Source organism: Adiantum capillus-veneris, chromosome 18 (genome assembly GCF_014529385.1).
Source record: "Adiantum capillus-veneris isolate H3 chromosome 18, ASM1452938v2, whole genome shotgun sequence".
Taxonomy (NCBI): domain Eukaryota; kingdom Viridiplantae; phylum Streptophyta; class Polypodiopsida; order Polypodiales; family Pteridaceae; genus Adiantum; species Adiantum capillus-veneris.
In genome coordinates, this window is record NC_140948.1 from 112,491,258 (window position 1) to 112,498,908 (window position 7,651).

At 38.8% G+C, this 7,651-nt stretch overlaps 2 pseudogenes; one reads left to right on the plus strand and one right to left on the minus strand.

Moving 5' to 3' along the window:
* Positions 1 to 433: 433 nt before the first annotated feature.
* On the minus strand, positions 434 to 5,181 carry LOC147436221 (uncharacterized; annotated as a pseudogene).
* Positions 5,182 to 6,408: 1,227 nt separating this feature from the next.
* LOC147436222 (uncharacterized) lies at positions 6,409 to 7,200 on the plus strand (annotated as a pseudogene).
* The last annotated feature ends 451 nt before the right edge of the window (positions 7,201 to 7,651 follow it).

Below are 7,651 nucleotides of genomic sequence, written 5' to 3' on the forward strand. Positions count from 1 at the left end.
CCGTTCTCCGAGCGAGGTTTTTCGAGTGATCCTAGTTTCCGAGTAGGTCTTGGCAGAAGGGTACTCCTTAGAAGGGTACTCCTATTAGACAAGGTGGTCTTAGTCACTTCAATACATGCTCCTATTCCGTTCTCGAATACATATTGACAAGAATGGATTTTGTTACTTGAAAAGGACATAGAGAACTTTACCTACAAGAGGATACATACTGCATTGATCAATACGAATGGAATACCTAAATCAATTGTTTATTTATATACCCTAATCTCATGTCTAGAGAGAGAGAGTGTGTGAGAGAGAGAATGCAAGATTGCAACAATAACAATATACATTTAAATGGAAGACTCTTGGATACTAAATTTTTGTTATAAAAAAGACATAACAGATTATAGTTGAAAATAAGGATTTCATGTACGATCAATGAAACAAAATGTCACAGTAATTTACAATGATTCACATTCATCATCAATGTAAAGGTTTCGAATGGAGCGGCGCTCTTCCCGTTCCATGTCGAATCATTTGTCTCTACACATGCTCTTTGCCATTGCTTCGGCGTACACGGGCAATTGACTTTGCATGGAAGGAACAAATGAGATCTTAATACATATCAAGAAATCCATACAAAGGAAAATAATTAACATATTCAAATATAACATCTAATACATAACATTTCCAATGTAAAATGTGTTTCCTTAAATTGTGAGTATTCCATATATTGTCACCAACCATGATAAAACAAAAGCATATCCAAATATGGAAATAGAAGCCAAACATCACATAAGCATATATTGAAATACTAGTATTTACCTAGAGCTGGCAATAAATTTCTATAAAAAAAAATCCATACAAAGGGAGAAGATTAACATATGAACAACATAACATCCAAGAACATAACATAACCGAAGCAACTATGTTCCAAAACCAATGAGTTTTACATAAATGTCACTCTGCAACAAAACAAGAGCATAATTAAACATGGCAATACAAACCAAACATCACATAAAAACAAACCACACTTTGAAGACGTCCATAATAGTAATAGTCTCAAGAGACAAAGGCCTCACTAGTCATATGGATTGAAACCTGCAAGTGGATCCACCTCATCATCTGCCTGCGGCCTACTAACATCGTCATGGCTGCTCTGTTGCATGTAAGCCAAAAGGAGAGGCTCTACATACGTGGTCATCAAGAATGTATCCACATCGATAGATGCACATACTCTACCAGTGTGCATGCATGTCTTAAGAATAGGTGCAATACCACATCCCATCTCAATGCACACACCACCTCGACGACAATACAGGTATAGAAAGCATGCTAAAAATGTATGACTCCTCTCTAGTCCCCCACGCCACTGCCACCCGACGGGATCCAAAGCACGCAAATCATCCGGAAGATAATGATAGGCGAGGGTATCTAAAGGATGCATGCCAAAGGACTCAAAGAGGGGTGTACTCTCTGCAATGAAAATAGGAGGATCTGTAGCTCAGCGTCGAACCATAAAAAGCATTGACGTAGAACACTAGCAACAAAAGATAATAATATCCAATTAAACCTTAATTTAAGAAACTCATGTAGTTTTGAGCATTTGAACGTAATATAATCATCACTATACTCACATCTGTGCGAATATCACCAATCTCCTTGTATCCATATGTAGAATGGTGAATGACAACCACTAGTCTCACTATCTCCAAATCGTAAACGCGAACATAGCGCTCAATCCACCCAATTGTGGAATCACCTATAATATAGTTGCACCGTCTTAGAAAAGTTTCAATAAGTAGAAGCCAAAATAAACATAAATGTTAACAACTATTAACTTTAACAAATACCTGCCATAGAGGCCATCACCAATAACCATCCCAAGTCTGCCAAAGCAATCCCATAGTGCACATGGTCCTTAGAAACAAAATCCGAGGTGGGACAAGGATCGTCACCACCTTGAGTGCCTCCAAATGGCAAGTCAAGGAAAATGAAATCAGCTGCCCAATCCACAGCTTTTCCCCTCTTTGTATAATTAACCTCTGAAGGCTTATTTTGCTTGAAGAACTCGTGCACACTATAGAAGGTATCATTTTTTCTTCCTCCCGCAAAATCCTTCCCAATGATGATATAATCACCAACCACTACAATGCTTTTGGGATTCTCAACATGAGGTGTGTATCCCAAAGAATGCGCTGCAAGATAAATAAATTGTGTAGTCCTTTTGGAAAGACTCTTTTGACCTTTAAGAGAATTCCCTTCAGGATCACAAGAGCATGATATCAATAAGGTTTTCCTCTCAAAACACATACGGATAAGAGAATAGAGAGAGAGAAAGATAGATAGATAGATAGATAGATAGATAGAGAGAGAGAGAGAGAGAGAGAGAGAGAGAGAGAGAGAGAGAGAGAGAGAGAGAGAGAGAGAGTCTTTGTGTATGTGTGCACACTTGCACACATAAATGCAAAGACATCACGTGGATACTTGAGAGACATACACACATAGACTAATGTATGGAGAAACATGATATATATATATATATATATATATATATATATATATATATATATATATATATATATACACACATATAAGTACTTACATGCATACAGAGACATTTATATATGTATGTATACGTACACAAGTAAGTAGGTATGTATGTGTGTGAGTGCATGTGTATATAAACACTATTAAAATATTTACTAAAGAATCAAAATAGATGTGGATCTTGGAATTCAAACCTTGAGTGCAATCCTCTGTTTCCAAGTCCTCCATATGATGAGAAATATCAAAGGACTTTTGGCTTTCAACATCAATCCTTTGTTTCTCAACATGCTTCTCTTTTTGTTTATCTACACAAAATTAGAATAAAGAACAAAACATTATTGAATACCAACAAATCATATTTACATTTAAAAAAAACAAGGCAAATTACAAGACATAATACATGATTCAATATATCACTTATACAAAATTTCAAATTATCATACTCTTTCTTTGGTCCACTTCTTTTGGAACCATGGTTAATATTTGTGAATAGAGCTCCTTCTCTCTATTCAATACATGACCTCCTTCAAGATCTATCCACCATGGACAATTGTCAAGCTCCCATCGTGTACATTGATGCATAGCACGTGGGTACATACAAGTCTCTTCATTTAGGGTCAAAATCCATTGCTTTGCCCTTACTGGAATACTTGGCACATGACCTTTTTCTTGCAAGCAGACAAAGTACCTACCATGGACAATGAAACAATTATCAAAAACATGATTTTATCTTTGTTATGAAATTAAAGTAACTATCAAGTAAATTCATTCACACATCTTCACCTAAAAAGTAGCCTCATAGAGGCTTTCAATATCATATCCTCTTTCTTGACAGGTTTATCATTGCTCTTTTTCTCCTTTGGCTCTCCTCGAACCTCAAGAGGAAACAAATGTGTCCTCATCTCTATCTTCACCTCTTCATAGTAGTCAAATAGAGAGAGATCAAGAGGCACAATCACACCTCCCGACACATCCATAAAATCGACCAGCACCTCCTTAGCTTTATGGTATATCTTCTCAAGCACAACTTCTCTTCTAAGCCAACTTTAAGAAGAAAACATAATTTCATGTATTATTTTTGTCAGCCTATAAACCATGCAATGTATACGATCATAAAAAATTGTTAGGAACTCACTGTCTATAAAGATGATCCCCTCGTGCAAGACCATACATAGATCTTGTGGCTTTGTTTGCCTCCAACAAAGTCAACCAAAAGATTTTTGACTACATTTGAACATCACATAAAGCCAATAAATTCAATTTCTCAAGCGTTGCAAAGCTTTCGGGCCCCCATTTGAGAGACCATACCTTTGAACGCCAAGTATCTCCATGCTTGGGATCGACAATATTAAGGATCTAAAATTAACTTAGTGAATTCAATAATTTATCTAAACAAAGTAAATACACACACATTTGTTCATTGAGAAAGACTCACCTTTCCAATCCTATCACCATATCTTGAAGCCAACTCCTCATTCTCCTTCTCTTCAAACAATCGAAGCTCTTCATCTGACATTTTCAGTCTTGCATCTTCAACCTTCTTGTTTAATGCTTTACTTATTTGCACCTAGAAAAATAAGGGAAGGAGTCAAATCCATTGTGACAAGCTTACATTAAGGAATACTAAATTCATGTTAGAAATATATACTACATAAAACTTACATTAAAAACTAGCTTCCCGAGATATCTACGTGTGAGAGGATACCACAGATCAGCACCTTTGGTACTCTTCTTTTTGATACGTGCAATCAACATTCTATCTCTCTCGGGTAGTTCTTTGAGGTACTCCCCATGATCAGCAGAACAAATATTTGCACAATTTACTAGTTCATCCCTCAAGGTTGTGGTCACCAAGGCATGTGTATTCAGACTACATGTTCATAAGCAAGATAAATTCACATAAACATATTTAAACTTGAGAACTATAATAACTAAAAAGAGGAAGAAGGGGACTCACTAGTTCATCCTCTGTAAACTGGTAAGAAGGGCAATCTCACTAACCCTGGTAGGGTCAATAATAGTACAAAGCACACGACAATGCTTCACTTTTGTTTCTTTGAAGCATTCTTTAATAGCAGTTGTCCATGCCACTGTACGGTGGTTGCCTTCCCAAACATAGAACATGTGACCCATTAGTTTCTGAAGTTCCGGTTTAAGAATGAGGTCATCTTCAAACTCTTTGTTAACCTCATGCCAAATAGGATCCCAATCTCTCTGTATTGCTTCATCCACAATTGAAACTTCTTTGTCCCTTGTCCAAATCGACACAATAAATGCTCCTTTCTCTGCCACATAACCCTCTCTAGCAAATGCTATTTTCAAGCCCGAAAGATCATCACGAAGACCCCTAACCCTTGCATAAGGAATGAGTCTACAAAGAGGAATGGGTGGACAATGGTGACAGCTGAACATCCTTGTTTTTTGAAGAATGTCCTCTCCCATGTGCATGTAAATCTTGTTCTCTTCATTGGATTGCTCTACAGATTGTACCTCTGGCCTAACAACATAAGGGACAATCATCATACTTGCCTCTTGTTGAGCAATCCTTTCATCAAGTGGAACAACCCCTGAAGCATCCAAATTTTGGCTCTCAATCTCTTCCTCAACATCATTTTGCAATGAAGTGTCATCTTGACTCTCCTGTTGCATTGAGTCTACATTAAGTTGAGATGAACCTCTCGTTTTCCTCAATCGCTTACGACCCCCAGCAACAGCCGAAGCACTGCAAAGAGACACAAGTAAAAAAGTCTTTGTTAAAAAAAGCATCTCAAATTGAAAAAAAACAAATTGAAAAAAACACCCTAAAAGTAGGCCGTGCCGACGCGCCCTGCTTTTGGGGTGTTTTTTTGCAATTTGCAGGCCATTTATACTGGCATTTATTCATGCAGTTAACAAGCTATTGCATTTCAAACAGACAGAAATTATATGACATGATCACCAATATAATCTAATATATTATAGTTTTTATTATACTTTTATTATTATAGAAATGAACATCTGCAGGCAACACTTGGCTTTCAATTGAATGCCGCTGAGATGCTAAAACTTTAGGATGCTAAATACACCAGCAGCTGGAAAGCATTTCATTGTCCATTAGATTCTGCATAATTAAGTAAAGGTAGATGAAAGTAACTCTGCTATGTGAAATGATTCAAGATATCATGAGCAAGCAACCGGAAGCCAGCTTAAATCTTGAAGCCAGTCAACTAAAATCTTGAGGCCAGTCAACTAAAATCTGAGTCATCAATAAAAACATGGACGAGAAGCCACTAAAATCTTGCAGTCAGCTAAAATCTTGAGGCCAGTCAGCTAAAATCTGATACAAATGATACGAAAACCGCTAACTAGCAGCAATGTTTTGAACACTGCAATGTACATGACGAGGAGATCATGGACGAGAGGGAGAGTCAAAACGAGGTCGAACAGGGGAGCGGTTGGAGGATGATTCTGTAAAGGGTCCCTCCAATGCTAGGAGAGTATTTTCAAGCTGAGCAAGTCATGGGAGTTGCAGGTGCCGCATCTTTTGCAACCCATCGTTAGACAGGGCGATTGGATCTTCTATCAGACAACCTCCTTTATGAAGAGAGCGATTGGATCCTTGATAAGACAACCTCGATATTTGGAAGTGGGGCTCATAGCAAGCCAAATGAGAAGCCTGCAGGTTTTCCAGTTGCAGAACAGGGGCTTCACGAGGCTGGATCTATGGCCTCAAATTCGAGATCTGAAGGTTATTGAACCCCACCTGGAAGCGTTCAATTTGGGTTGCGTTCCCAACTTGAACAATTCCTTTTCAGGGATGTTTCAGAGAAAGCATCGTTATCTCATAGGGGTGTATACAGGTCAAAAATATTTTTAGCCAGACACATCATGTGAAATATGGAGACGCAAGGAAAGGAATGGGAGGTATTTATTGGAAGGGAAAGACTTCATGGTTGGATGCAGTCCTCCTTTTTCAAGCAAGGACAATTGGGCTTTTTGTCTGCCAGCGTTGTAAGTTTGCAGCTACATTACTTGCACACTGCTACAGAGATTCCAGATCTTTCCTCATCGGCGCGCACGCTACAACACCTTGATGTCCTATTGTGTGAGAGTCTAGAGAGAGTGAATCTGAAAACTAGGTTTGGAAGCCTGACAACCCTCAATCTGTGCCTCTGCCACAATATGGTGGAAATAATTGGGCCAGGGTCTCTTCCTAGCCTCCGTGTCTTGCATGTTGTTGGCTGTAGGAAGGTGCAGAGCTTGAAAGGCTTTGAGAATTCAGAAAGCTTGAAAGGCTTTGAGAATTCAGAGAGCTTGAAAGGCTTTGAGAATTCAGAAGGCTTTGAGGAACTCACACTTTCTGGGTTGAGAGAGTTGAGTGAATTTACTTTGGTAGGTTGTCGCAAATTGAGGACCTCAGTAGGCATGATGTGATATGGGGAAGCTCAGATAAGGATCTTTCAAAATGTAAGGATCTTGGAGAACTTGTCGTGTATTGTGAGAATGGGGTGAATGGCACATATACCATCAAACACAACTCCCATGACTTGCTCCGCTTGAAAATTCTGCATCCACTCTTTGATAGTATTTTGGGGGCAGTCCTCCAAAATTCAAACCCAACACATGATGCTTTATGGAAAGGCCTTGGGAGGAGGAATTCAAGGCCGATTGTCCAGAATGCAATCGTGAGAGCAGCAGTCTTTCCTAGCAAGTGCCTGACAATCTGTGCGGAGGAAATTCCACTAAGCAAATGCACCTGAACAACCTCTCACCTCGGTCAAAAAAACAGCCTGTATAAGAAAACAAAATGCAAAAAAACACCCCAAAAGCAGGCCGCGCCGGCGCGCCTTGCTTTTGAGGTGTTTTTTTTGCATTTTGCAGGCTAATACACATTATGCAGGCCAAGACATTATGCGGGCCAAAACACTCACATGAGGCCAAAACACTCACATGAAGCTAATACACATTATGCAGGCCAAGACACTCACATGAGGCTAATACACATTATGCAGGCCAAAACACTCACATGAATGGAGCTACCATTTCAATTAGGCTGTCCTGTAGTAGACCCACCCTTATAGATTAATGTTTGTATTAACAATCTGTGCGTATGTGCTAAAGAGAGTACATGGAAATAAGT